Raw genomic sequence first — 15,055 nt, forward strand, 5'->3', positions numbered from 1 at the left:
TCTCATCCAGGCTGTTACATAACATTGAGCAGAGTCTTGATTCTTACTGCCCACTTCATCTGCAATGAACTTCTTTCCTAGTTGCTAAAGCTACAAACTTGGAAAGAAAGTGTTAGTCACTCAGTCGTGCCCGACTCTGCCACCCCATGGACTGTAGTCCACCAGGCTCCTCTGTCTACAGAATTCCCCAGGCAAGAATACTGGAGAGGGTTGCCACTTCCTTCTCCAGAGGATCTTCCCAATCCAGGGATTAAACCTGGGTCTCCCGCATTGCAAACAGATTCTTTACCATCTGAGCCACTAGGAAAGCCACAAAATGGGAAGTAATCCTTAAATATTCCAGTAACCATAACCCCTAAACCCTCCTCTCTCTATACACCCAGATCCAATCCACTAGCTAGTCCTGTCAGTTCAGCCCCAAACACATCTCAAATCCACTTTTTTCCTTTCCCACTACTACAACTCTTATATGAACCAATACATCTCTACATCAGTTATTATGCAGTATGACAGACCTGTTACTAGTCTCTCTACTTTTACTCTTGCCTAATGTACTCCACAAAGCAATCAATATAGTCCTTTAAAAATATGTTTTTAAAAATGCCACTGCTTTTTATCCTCACTGGCTTTTCAACCCCTTTACATAGTATACAAAAACTGACATTTTCCACCCCAGCTTTCTTTACAACTTCACTTACTTTGTGCTCCTTCTTGCCAGAACTCACTACACCTCACTGGTCTTTCATTTCCTCGAATACATGAAGCTCTTCCCCCACATCAGAGCCTTTACACATGCTTTTCTGTCTGCTAGAAAGCTCTTTTTCTGCTTCTACATGACTGGCTTCTCCTCACTCTTTCAATCTCAGTTTACATGCCACTTATATAAGTAAGTACTGTCTGGCCCTCTAGCTAAGTGAATATGGCTCGTTCCACTCTTCTCGACCAGAGTACCTGTCCATTTCCTTGATAACACTCACCATAATTTGTAATGCTATATCTATTAACTTCTCGATTCTTGACACTGTGTTAATGTTTTACATATTCAAAAAAATAAGGATGGAAGAAATCTAAAACAAACAGAAACAAGTGAACACCACTGCATTTCAAATGAATAACAAATACACTGAAAAGACAGAGAAACTATAAACCCTGTAGCGGGTTGAATGGTGCCCCCCCCCAAAAAATATATGTCTACATCCTAATAGCTGGAACCTGTGAATGGACCTTATTTGGAAAAACATTTTCAGATATAATTAAGAATCTCTGGATTGTCTGGGTCAGCCCTAAATCTGCTAACAAGTATCCTCAAGTATCCTTATAAGACACAGACAGAAGAGAAGAAACAAAGAGGAGAAGATGGAAGCAGAGACTGCAGTTTCACAGCCACATGCCAAGGAATGCCTAGAGTCACTAGAGGCTAGAAAAGGCAAGAAACAACTCTCCCAAAGCCACTGGAGGGAATGTGGCCATCCAATACTTTGATTTCAGACTTCTGGCCTTTAAAATTTTGAAAGAACAAATTTCTACTGTTTTAAGTGAGCAACTATGTGGTAATCTGTTACAGTAGTCCTTGCTGTTGTTGTTTTAGTTGCTAAGTCATGTCTGACTCTTTGTGATCCCATAGACTGTAGCTTGCCAGGCTCCTCTATCCATGGGATTTTCCAGGTAAGAATACTGGAATGGGTTGCCATTTCCTTCTCTGGGTGATTTTTCAAACCCAGGAACGGAACCAGGGTCTCCCACATTGGCAGGTGGATTCTTTACCACTGAGCCACTAGATGTGATCACAGTGGTGTGATCACTCACCTAGAGCCAGACATCCTGGAATGAGAAGTCAAGTGGGCCTTAGGAAGCATCACTACGAACAAAGCTAGTGGAGGTGATGGAATTTCAGTTGAGCTATTTCAAATCCTGAAAAATAATGCTGTGAAAGTGCTGCACTCAATATGCCAGCAAATTTGGAAAACTCAGCAGTGGCCACAGGACTGGAAAAGGTCAGTTTTCATTCCAATCCCAAAGAAAGGCAATGCTAAAGAATGTTCAAACTACCACACAATTGCACTCATCTCACACGCTAGCAAAGTAATGCTCAAAATTCTTCAAGCCAGGCTTCAACAGTATGTGAACCATGAACTTCCAGGTGTTCAAGCTGGATACAGAAAAGGCAGAGGAACCAGAGATCAAATTGCCAACATCCACTGGATCACTGAAAAAGCAAGAGATTTCCAGAAAAACATCTACTTCTGCTTCACTGACTACACCAAAGCCTTTGACTGTGTGGATCACAACAAACTGGAAAATTCTGAAAGGGATAGGAATACCACACCAACTGACCTGCCTCCTGAGAAATCTGTATGCAGGTCAAGAAGCAACAGTTAGAACTGAACATGGAAGAACAGATTGGTTCCAAATCGAAAGGAGTACGTCAAGGCTATATAAGTCGCCTGCTTATTTAACTTATATGCAGAGTACATCATGCAAAATGCCGGGCTGGATAGACAAGCTGGAATCAGAACTGCTGGGAGAAATATCAATAACCTCAGATATGCAGATGACACCACCCTTATGGCAGAAAGTGAAGAAGAACTAAAGAGCCTCATGGTTTTTAATAGGTAGATGTAAATACAGGGGTAAATGTACATTTCTAAATTATTCTCTCGCTTTACATGCTGCAAATGTCTAGAAACAATAACACCTCAGCAAACGTAGTGAAGAGATCCTGGTTGCCAAATATCATCCTCCCCTAAAGGAACCAGGGCTCCTTGGGTAAATGATTCTTTCTGGGGCTGAGGTAGAAAAAGTACAAGATGGAAACAGAATATTTGGTTATCTTAAAAAAATAAGAGAGTGTTGCAAAAATGATGAGGATATGCTAAAAAGATAAAATGAAAACTGGAGGGGACTTTCACAAGTTAAACCTGGAACAATTAGGGTATCAAAATAAATAATGAAAATAACTATTGTAAACCACTATCTAAAATAAGAACCCTTGAAAGCATATTAATAAAGAAATAAATAAGAGAAAGTTCTTCCTTACAGAATGCTAATTAATAAATATAAGATGAATGACAGAAAAATTTTTGCACAATTTTGCAATCAACAGAGTAATATTCAATAACTGATTCAAACAAAACCATCAATGGACTCTAAAACCAATGGAGGAAAGTCTGATAATGAACAGGATAATGCCATGGTCTTAAGATTTCCCTGCAAATTACATAGCAATTACAAAAAGGTAATAGCAACTTGTACTAAAGAAATTTGGTAGGTATAAGGTACTATCTGATATGAAGAAGCAAGGAGAGTAAAATATTATTTTGGGGTCAGTCCTTCTAGAAATGCATACCCTGACTCTAATTATGAGGAAAAACAGACAAAACTGAATTTTACATTTTACAAAATAATGCGGGTTACAGTCTTCAAGAAAAAATCAAAAAGAAGTTGGGGGGGTGGGGAGGTATAGGAACTACTCCCAATTAAAGGAGACAAAAGGTATGATGATCAAGCTGGTGAGAAAATAATTATGAAGGAGATCATGGAGCTAACTGATGAAACTATTGATTATGGATTAAATAACAGTAACCAATACAGTATTATAAAGTAAAATAAAGTAAAAATAAAAAGTTCAAAAAAAAAATCATGATTATATAAGAAGATGAAACGTTATTAGGAAAACCAAACTAAAGAATTTAAGAACAAAGGAGCATGATGTTTGCAACTTATTTTCAAAAGTTGGGTGAAATTAAACACACATACATAATTTTTATGTATGTACGTATGCATATATGCCAGAGTGCCAGGGGGATGTATAAGTAGGGGGGAAGAAGGGAGGGAGAGTGTTTGTGTTAGTTACGGGAGAAAGGGAGGAAGAGATGGGGGCAAAAAGCAGTGGGACAAAATGTCAGCAATTGGTGATTCTGAAAAAAAGAGTAGAAAGAAGCTCTGTGTACTATATTTTATAACTTTTCTGTAAATTTGAAATGACACCAAAATAAATACTTGAAAATATATATATTTTCTGGCTGCTCTCTGAAAAATCTGTTGCCAAAACAAAAGGGGAATATTGGCTTCCCTGGCCCTACACCAGGGAAAGGCCAGTAACAAAGAGGAACTGTGCCTCCTCCCTGGACCCCAAAGCAGCAGACAGCAGCCCTAGTGAGCTGGGACACTTGGTGTTCCATGCCTCTGCCAGGATAACATTAGCAACTGAGTTGATCCATCACCTATCACTTCTCACCACACACCAGCATTTGTAGGACAGAACCTTTCTGATAGTCTGTGCTTTACACGGGGATTAATGCCAGCACTGAGTAGCAGCACTCCCTTTCTCACCAACTCACAGACATAGCTGCTGAGGGGTGGGGAAAATATGATGTCCCCTTCCCACTCCAGCTTTGCCCAGAGGCATACCCAGTTATAGGAACTACTACACAACATAAAAAGAGTAAGCTTCTGGTTTCCCAGCAAGAACATCAGAACAATAAATCTCTGACAACAGAGGGCAAAGGGGAAATTAAGGGCTTAAGAAGTAAGAAAGCTAGGACAAAAATATCATTTAAATCTGTATAAACAGTACTGAGCTCACTGCTGAGGTGAGCTCATATGTGTAATATGTGAAACCTGTCAAAAGCAACTTAAGAAAAGCACTGAGATCTCAAAACACCGCAGACTGCCACCAAGGTTCCACATCATCTCCTGGGTAACATGCACACGAGACAAACCAGAACAGCATACAAAGTCATAAAGACTTTGGAAATTAAACCTTTATTGGAGTAAAAACAGCTAACATAAGGCAGGTCAGGACGTACAGTCTGAAACTAATCAGGTTGACTGTCAGCTAAAAAGAAATCACATGTTCACAATAAGCAAAAAGAAAAAAAACTTCTAGCATTCTCCAGAAGTTTTAGACAGGAACCTGCATCTCATAACACAATATTCAAAGTGTCAAGAATACAATCCAAAATTAACATACAAATAATCAAGAAAACCTAACGAGCCCTCAAGGAGTAAGACAGGCTAAGTCACTTCAGTTGTGTCTGACTCTTTGAGACCCTTTGGACTGTACTCCTCCAGGCTCTTCTGTCCCTGGGGATTCTCTAGGCAAGAACACTGGCCTGGGCTGCCACACCCCGTCCAGGGTATCTTCCCAACCCAGGGATCAAACCCATGTCACTTATGTCTCCTGAATTGGCAGGCAAGTTCTTTAACACTAGTGTCACCTGGGAAATCCCAGGAAATAAGATGAAATGTGCAAACCACAAGATGACCCAGAAGTTGGAAATCTCAGAAAAATACTTTAAATCATGATACAAAAAGGGAAAGCAGACAGTTTTGGAAAAAAGGCAAAGACAGACATGCTCAGCAAAGAAAAACTAACTACTTTTTAAGAATGGAAATTTATACCGAAAAACACAATAATGGAAGTTAAAATTCACTAGAGGGGCTAAACAGTAGAATGGATACATCAGAGGATAGAGTCAGTGAACTTGAAGACAGATAATTCAATCCAAACAACAGAAGGAAAAAAAAACAGGGAGAAAATGAGCAGAATGATAATGATATTTCAGACTATATCAAAAGATTTAGTATTCCTGTTATGTAAGACTCATAGATGCAGAAAAATATTTGAAGAAATAATGGCTAAAAATTTCCAAAGTATGGTGAAAAAGGTAAACATACAGATTTAAGAATCAAAGTGAAAGCCAAACAAAAGGAGCTAACAACAAAAATTTTTAATGAAAGACATTTTTAAAGTACTAAGAGAAAAACTGTTGTTACTGTTCAGTTGCCCAATCATGTCTGACTCTTCACAACCCCGTGGACTGAAGCACGCAAGGCTTCCCTGTCGTTCACCATCTCCCAGAGCTTGCTCAACTAAGTTCATCGAGTTGGTGATGCCATCCAAACACCTTTCTGTCGTCCCTTTCTCCTCCTGCCTTCAATCTTTCCCAGCATCAGGGTCTTTTCTAATGAGTCAGCCCTTCACATTAGGTGGCCAAAGTATTGGAGTTTCAGCTTCAACATCCGTCCTTCCAATGAACACACAGGGCTGATCTCCTTTAGGATGGACTGGTTGGATCTCCTTGCAAGTCCAAGGGACTCTCAAGAGTCTTCTCCAACACCACAGTTCAAAAGCATCAATTCTTCAGCACTCAGCTTTCTTCACAGTCCAACTCTTACGTCCATACATGACTACTGGAAAAACCATAGCCTTGACTAGACAGACCTTTGTTGACAAAGTAATGTCTCTGCTTTTTAATATGCTATCTAGTTTGGTCATAACTTGCCTTCCAAGGAGTAAGTATCTTTTAATTTCATGGCTGCAATCACCATCTGCAGTGATTTTGGAGCCCAAAAAGTAAAGTCAGCTACTGTTTCCACTGTTTCCCCATCTATTTGCCATGAAGTGATGGGACTGGATGCCATGATCTTCATTTTCTGAATGTTGAGCTTTAAGCCAACTTTTTCACTCTCCTCTTTCACTTTCATTAAGAGGCTCTTTAGTTCTTCACTTTCTGCCATAAGGGTGGTGTCATCTGCATATCTGGGGTTATTGCCAAGCTAAATGTACAGAAAATGTACTTTAGAAGCAAAGGTGAAATAGAGACATCCTAAGATGAAAGAAAATTAACAGAACTTGTCACCAGTAGACCTCCTTAAAAACAAATGCTACAGAGGGAATTTCCTGGCAGCCCAGCAGTTAGGACTTGGCACTTTCACTGCCAGAGGCCAGGTATGATCCCTAGTCAGGGAAACGAGATCCCACAAGCCTCACAGCATGGCCAAACTGTTTTAATTTTTTTTTTAAATAAAATGCTACCACAAAGTGAAAAATTGGTCATATAATTCATTTGGAAACTTTTTAAAAGAATAAAAAATTTCAAGAATTATCTTATTATTTCAAGAATATTTTTACTATTATTTTATTCTTATTTTAATTCTTATTGGTTTATTATTTCAAGAAATTTTAACTCAAGGATAATCAGGAAAAGAAAGAACAAAGTTGGAAGACTCACAGCTTTCCATTTTTCAAAATTAATTACATGTTAATGTTAGTAGCAGCTTTATTCATAAAGCTTTGTTGGCAAAACACGTTTTGTCAATGGGACAAATGTTCAGTGAGAGGGAAAGAAGGAAGTAAAGAAAATGTTTCAAGAAGGAGAGAATAATCAACTGTGTCAAACACTGCTGAGAGTTACAGTGTTAGGAGAATTGAAAACTGATCACCAGTTATGAATCACATGATGGTGGAGTGGCGTGAACAGATAAGTGAGTTAGTGTTGAAGTGTGTGTTAGTCGCTCAGTTCTGTCCAACTCTGCGAACCCATGGACTGTAGCCTGCCAGGCTCCCTGTCCATGGAATTCTTCAAGCAAGAATATTGGAGTACATTGGCATTCCCTTCTCCAGAGGATCTTCCCAACCCAGTGGTCGAACCCAGGTCTCCCACATTGCAGGTGGATTCTTTACCATCTGACCCTGTGTACCTAAGGTACTAAAAGATAGTAATTAAACTGCCTGGATAATAGATTAAAATCTGTAGAATTGTCAGAGATCCTATTCATCTCTTTCCAAAACAGAAATTTGTCTGTCTTGGCTTATTTAAGGAAAAAAAAAAAAAAAAAGAGCTTCTAGTGCCAAGCAGTAAATAAGTATCTGATCTAGTTTCGCTTCATTAAACGTCTACCTCTGGCCCCAGAAAACAGCTCATCATTTGCAACAAAAGGAACACCTCAATATCCATGAGACATGCCCTGTGTTCAGGGACTGCGATCCTAAACTGCCTTGGCTTCCTCAATCTTGCACACTACTTCACACTTTTATTCTCCCTCTCAGCTTAACTCAGCTCCACTTCCACTGACATCTCTTCCTGGTCCCTTAATCTAATGTGTAGCAGGCTTACCTCCCAGTCAGTTCTTTTTTTTTTTTTTTTAGTATTAAGTTTTTTATTTTTTTAATTTTAAAATCTTTAATTCTTACATGTGTTCCCAAACATGAACCCAGTTCTTAGTTTACCATCTTCTACTCCCAGACTCAGGAGTCACTGCTTCTCAGCACAAAGGGCATAACTCAGTCCAGTTTTCTTTTTTTGCAGTATAGCTTTTGGGGGGTGGCTTTTTTTTTAAATTGGAGGATAATTGCTTTAGAATGCTGTGGTGTTCTCTGCCATACATCAATGCCAATCAGCTATCTATCTATCTATCTATCTATCTATATCTCCTCCCGTTTGGAATCTCACTTTCTATGCTTTGTCCTAACAGAAACCCAGCCTATGCAGGTCTTGAAGGCAGGCTGTAGAAGAGAGGTCTTTTACTGATATTTATTGATTAGACTTGAAATAGCATCTAGAAATAAAAAGTATATTTCTAACAGGACCAAAAGAAGATGATCCCTACTACAGAGGACATTAACATAAAACACGATCACCTTAGTTGTTAAGTACACAGAATATGAACACAAATAGTAAGTTAAATTGAAGAAATACTAAAAGACTATGAATGGTGTTTCTTGTTTGTAAAGACAAGAGTATGACAAAGGCAATGGGAATGTTAGGTACCCTTGTGTTAAAACAGTAACCAAAATTAGTCATAATAGAAAATAAAGTTCAACTGAGGATTCTTAAATGAATCTAAACAGATTCAGTATCATGGCTCACATTAGCGGAAAAAAATTTTAAGTGACACCTATTAAAGAACAGTCAGTGACTAAAACACTTTTTCATCAAATAAACTAGGCTTTCCCTCTTTCTCCTTTATCTAAACATAGGCAATCCTGGGGGGAAAATTTCCTTCCTTTATTTAATAGTCTGGAAAGAGCCTAGTAGAAAGAATGAAGCATCTATTTATTTCTCATAATCTGCTCGATGCATACAGAGAGGAAGTTACCAAGCCATGACCACTATTCAGTTCAGTTCAGTTCAGTTCAGTCGCTCAGTCGTGTCCGACTCTTTGCGATCCCATGAATCGCAGCACACCAGGCCTCCCTGTCCATCACCATCTCCCGGAGTTCACTCAGACTCACACCCATCGAGTCAGTGATGCCATTCAGCCATCTCATCCTCTGTCGTCCCCTTCTCCTCCTGCCCCCAATCCCTCCCAGCATCAGAGTCTTTTCCAATGAGTCAACTCTTCGCATGAGGTGGCCAAAGTACTGGAGTTTCAGCTTTAGCATCATTCCTTCCAAAGAAATCCAAGGGCTGATCTCCTTCAGAATGGACTGGTTGGATCTTGCAGTCCAAGTTTCATCTAATTCACATGCACTCATGCACTCACGTGCACAGAGGTGTGCTGATCTAGTTATCAATCTATACCCCTGTGGCAGCCTCATGACAAAAGCTGTGACAGCTGCCCCACCACAGTGCCATTTGCAGTCACTGAATGAGGTGAGGCTCTGTGATCCATAAAATGAAAGTACCCATGTTTTTGGCATAGTGAGTTAACTAGCAGAGGCAACTCCTATGAAGAGAGGAAATGCCTCAGGGAATGTACTATCAGCTTTAATCCAAAAGTTCTTCTTAACTGGAGTCCATTCATGGCTTCAGGAATCTTCAAACTTCCTAAAATTGTTAGCAAAATTTTGTGTCAGTATATTTTGCTGGAGAAAATGTTCATAACCTAATTTTGGGAGTTGGCAAACTTCTTCTCTAATGGACTTGTTTTTCAGTCACTCAGTCATATCCAACTCTTTGCAACCCCATGGCCTGCAACACACCAGCCTTCCCTGTCCTTCACCTTCTCCCAGAGCTTGCTCAAACTCATGTTCATTGAACTGGTGATGACATCCAACCATCCCATCCTCTGTCATCCCCTTTCCCTCCTGCCTTCAATCTTTCCCAGCATCAGGGTCTTTTCTAATGAGTAGGCTCTTCGCATCAGGTGGCCGAAGTACTGGAGCTTCACCTTCAACATCAGTCTTTCCAATGAGTATTCAGGACTGAAATCCTTTAGGACAAACTAGATAGTAACTATTTTAGGCTTTCTGGGTCACATGGTCTTTGAGGGAACTACTCAAACTCTACCACCGTAAGCACAAAAGCAATCACAAACAACAATAAATGAACAGGCATAGCTGTGTTCCAGTAAAACTTTTATTTATAAAAACAGTGCAGGCTGAATTTGGACCACAGACTGCAGTCTGCCGAACCCTGTGTAATCCATCACACTCTTAGTCATTCCCTTCTATGAATCAAGGACTCTGAAATTCAAATCTTTCTAACTACTGAGCAATTTTTAAATACATTTGAAGATACCAAAGAGATAGACTCATTCTTCTTTGATCGACTCAACTTAAAACAACTCTTAGTTTATTAATTAACAGTTTGGGAGGTTAGAAGGCCAGTCACAATCGAGAAGGTTGAATTTTCTGCTCGGGGTCTCAGAAACTGAAATCAGGATGTTAGGAGGGCCACATTCCTTTGTGGAGGCTCAAGGGAAGCATTCATTTCCAAGCTCACTCAGGCTGCTGGCAGAACCCAACTTCCTGTGGTCGCAGGACTAAGATGCCTATTTCATTGCCTCTGTCAGCTGGGAGCTGCTCACAGCATCTAGAAGCTGTGTGCCTTCCTTGCTACATGGATTCCTTCACCTTCAAAGCCAATAAATATGAAACTTCTCTTCTTGAACCTGAATTAGACAAAGCCACTCCCCAAAACCTTTGCAAAACAGTCCCTTCTTGACATATACACCCTACTATATATAAAAGAGATTAACTAATAAGGATCTACTATACAGCACAGGGAACTCCACTCAATACTCTATAATGGCTTATATGGGGAAACAAACTAAAAAAGAGTTAGATACATATGTATAACTGATTCACTTTGCTGTATACCTGAAACAGACAGAACACTGTAAATCAACTCTACTCCAATAAAAAAATTTTTTAAAAAAACAATAGGGGGGGAAAATCCCTTCTTGATATATATCCCTTGCTGAAATAGCTAAGAAATACAATCCTTAAGCTTCCTAGAAGTCAACTGGTTTGATTGTGAAACTAAAATCTGTGAGGCACATGCTTCATTTCTTGAAGGAGCCTTTAGTGTAACTGAGTATTCTGACCTTTTGATCTTTCTGAAGTTTTAGCAAAAGGTTATACAGCACACCCTTGGCTTTTTGTCTGTGTTACACTTTCAGAAGCAATTTCTTGACTTTAACGTTCTTTGCCATATCAATAGGCTCAAAATTAACTAAATCATCTAGTACTCATTTCTGTTTAACAAGCCTTTTCTCAATTTACCTTTTGTTCTCATCTTTTACTATAAGTAGCAAGAAAAAACCAGGCAGTACTTTCAACATTTTGGTTGGAGATCTCCTTGGCTATAGCTATCTATCCAACTTCATCATTCAGGTTCTGCTTGCATAGTCAAAGCCCGAAAAGAGAATCCCTCTCGAGTCAAATCCCTCAAATTTTAAAATCTTTTTTGCCAGGAAGAGATCAATCCCTTTTAAGAGCTCATCTGATTAGGCAGGATCCACTGAGGATAATCTTTCTTTCTTAAAGTTAACTGTGAAGACAATATAATCTAATTGCAGAAGGATCTCATTATACTCATGGGTCACATCCACACTCAAGGAGAGGGGCAGGGAATCTTGGGTGCCATATTAGAATTCTCCCTACAGGGACTATTATGCAGCAATTTTGAAATTACTTTCTATGTACTATAGGAGGTGTTGTTCAGTAGCTAAGTCATGTCCAACTCTTTGAGATCCCATGGATTAGCAGCACACCAGGCTTCCCTGTCCTTCCCCGTCCCTGTTCCAGAGTTTGCTCAAACTCATGTCCACTGTGTTGATGATGCCATCCAACCATCTCATCCTCTGTCGCCTCCTCCTCCTCCTGCCCTCAATCTTTCCCAGCATCAGGGTCTTTTCTAATGAGTCAGCTCTTCACATACGGTGGCCAAAGTACTGGAGCTTCAGCTTCAGCATCAGTCCTTCCAGTGACTATTCACAGTTGACTTCCTTTAGGACTGACTGATTTGACCTCCTTGTTGTCCAAGGGACTCTCAAAAGTCTTTCCCAGGACCACAATTCAAAAGCATCAATTCTTCAGCACTCAGCCTTCATTATGGTCTAACTCTCACATCTGTACATGACTATAGGAAAAACTATAGCTTTGACTATATGGACCTTGAACAAACGAGTAAATACACTGGTGAAGCTAGAGGACAAATTTTTCACTGGAGAAATGAAATACAAATACTGAATGAGGAAAGGCTAGGAAGCGGGATTCAAATTGGACATCTCATGGTGAACTCATGATTTTTTTATATATTTTGCTTATTTTTTGGTTGGTTGGTTTATCCCTCCAGCCCCAACTCTGTCTTCTGAAACAGTCTAGAAGATTAACACCTCAGCAACAATGAACATAAGTAGTGCGCTAGATCTTGATTTGTAAATAGAATTTTCCATTCAAGAGAGCCATGGAATGCTAGAAAAATCAGAACAGAATAGTACAAGGTGAGCCAGGAACATTTTGTTGTGCCAGAATGTAAGAAAGTACCCCCAAAATGATGGGGATATGTCAAAAGGATAGAAACCAGTGTAATGGAGTTTCTATTAAAGAAAAAGCTCTGGAAATATTCAGGGTTTGGAAAGAAACACAAATGTTTTTTAAATGAATTCATTTTTTAGAGTTATATTTGCAGTTATAACCACCAGTTACAACTGCTTGAGGAAATAAAAATATACCTAAAATTCACAGTTTATAATATATTATGCCTAAGAAACAATATTTACCATTAAAAAGACATGACTAAAATATTTCATTTCCAAATAATAAGGGCAATTTTTTGGAGAGGTTTTATATCAGAATAACTACATGTACTATTCAAATATAAATAAAGCATTTGAAAGTACCTTTTTCCCAAAATTCCTTATAAAATTTCTAATCTCCATAATTAAAGTACAATCATAGAGAAATGGTCCACTAAAATGTCCAAGTGTTATAGGGTCCCCTGAGCCTGTCCTCTCCCACTTTAGCCAAGCAATTATGAAATAAATGGCACAGAACCGTTTTAAATGGCTGAAGGTAAAGTATGGGTCTACGAGTTTAAAAAATAGAGAAAAACATTCTCTGGGACTTCCCTGGTGGTCCAGTGGTTAAGACTCTGCACTTCCTCTGGGTTCAACCCCTGGTCCGAGAAGTAATATCCCACATGCTGTGGGGGGCCAAAAAAAAAGAGAAAAGAAAAACACTCTCTGACTGGAAGTAATATACTAAAATTCTGGTTTAGAATAAATGAGTTTTAGATGACAATATAACTACAGTTTTTAAAGTATGCTTTTCAATGGTTTAAGGGTTGATTCTTGTTTATCCTTGTCCTACCTTCCTAGTGATTTAAACCTGAAGAAGCAATGTGCCATTTTCTCAGATAATATAAGCAATAAATCCCATGAACTTGAGATCAGTGATCTCCATATTTTAAAGAAACAGCAGAACCTGATTTTCAAAGGATATCTTATAAAGAGCTTCAATATAGAAAACAGACAAAACTGGAATCTCTCTGGCTGAAGGAGGCCCCCCTGCCCCTCACTCCCACTCTGAGACCTCGCATTCCACTCGACTAGCTCCAAACAATACCTTATGTAAAGGTTCTCGTGTGATCAGAAAAAAATGTTTTTCAGATGCATAAAGGAAAAAAGGTATACAAAAATTGAAATCTTAATTGCGATTATATTTGGGTTGTAGAATTATGAGTAATTTTTCCTTTTCAAATTTGTAACAGTCAATAAAAATTACTGTTGAAAACTCAATAAACTAGTTTTTAAAAGTATAAATATAAATACTCTCCCTGTAATGCAGTATGTAACAGAAATATATATATATATACACACACCACTAGAAGTATACCCCCAAAAAAATACATACATTCACATAAGATATAAAGAGATAAAAATCTAACAATATAACAATTTAATAACATAATTAGAAAGGCCTGTTTATATTTTAAGTACATAATATTTTATCATAACAGATCAGATATATTTAATAGTTTCTCTTAATGCTCTATTGGTTGAACTTTCCAGTAAAGCCACAAGTTATTAATTACTCTTCGAATCAGAAAAAAGTTTTAAAAGTTAAGAAAAAGTGTCCCATGAAATCTGCTTCCTTCAAATAATAATACTTGCATTTCTAAAACCCATCACTCAAGTCAAGGAGTACAATTAAGCTAAAAATAGCATTTCCTAAATAAATAGTCAATTATATTTGCTTCTGAGAAATGGAGAGAGTAAGTATTTTACCATGATTTTGAAATCAAAATAGAGATAACATTAGACAAGGTTGGGAGAGTTACAGTACTAAGTTATAATATACAGTTGTTTTTCACATATTGGTAATTAACTTAATATTTTAATTTCCTATATATCTACATAGATTTATCCACCTTCACTCTACTTTCCCAATAATCTTACTATATGTACTATATATATATATATATATGTTCAGTCATTAAGTCATGCCTGACCCTTTTGACCCCATGGACTGTATGTAGCTCACGAGGTTTCAGTCCATGGGATTTTCTAGGCAGGAATACTGGACTTGGTTGCCATTTCCTTCTTCAGGGGATCTTCTTGACCCAGGAGTCGAACCTACATTTCTTGCTTTCCAGGCAGATTCTTTACCACTGAGCCACCTATATGTGTGCCTGCGTGCTAAGTCACTCAGTCGTGTCCAACTCTGCGAGACTATGGACTGTAGCCCGCCAGGCTCCTCTGTCCCTGGGATATTCCATGCAAAAATATTAGAGTGGGGTTTCCATGCCCTTCTCCAGAGGATCTTCCCAATCTAGGGATTGAATCTGTGTCTCCTGCGACTCCTGACCTGCAGGGGGATTCTTTCCCACTGAGCCACAAAATAAGCCCACGTGCGTGTGCATGCGTGTGTATGAAACTGAAACTGCAGAAATAGCCAGATAGAGACCCACCAGATGCCTTTCTTCTCAAAATTTTCTTGGCTAAAACCTAAATCCACAAAGTCTTAGTTTTTATAATGTAAGAAGCCCTGAACAGCTGAAATCATTGGTAAGAGCTTAGAAACTAGCAAAAAATATATACC

General features: G+C 38.7%; 1 protein-coding gene across 1 annotated transcript in view; it reads right to left on the minus strand.

The window, feature by feature from the left end:
• The window catches only part of WDR70 (WD repeat domain 70), a 271,973-nt gene that overhangs the window by 177,989 nt on the left and 78,929 nt on the right, over nucleotides 1-15,055 (minus strand). The window lies entirely within an intron of this gene.

This window comes from Budorcas taxicolor, chromosome 20 (assembly GCF_023091745.1).
Source record: "Budorcas taxicolor isolate Tak-1 chromosome 20, Takin1.1, whole genome shotgun sequence".
NCBI lineage: Eukaryota > Metazoa > Chordata > Mammalia > Artiodactyla > Bovidae > Budorcas > Budorcas taxicolor.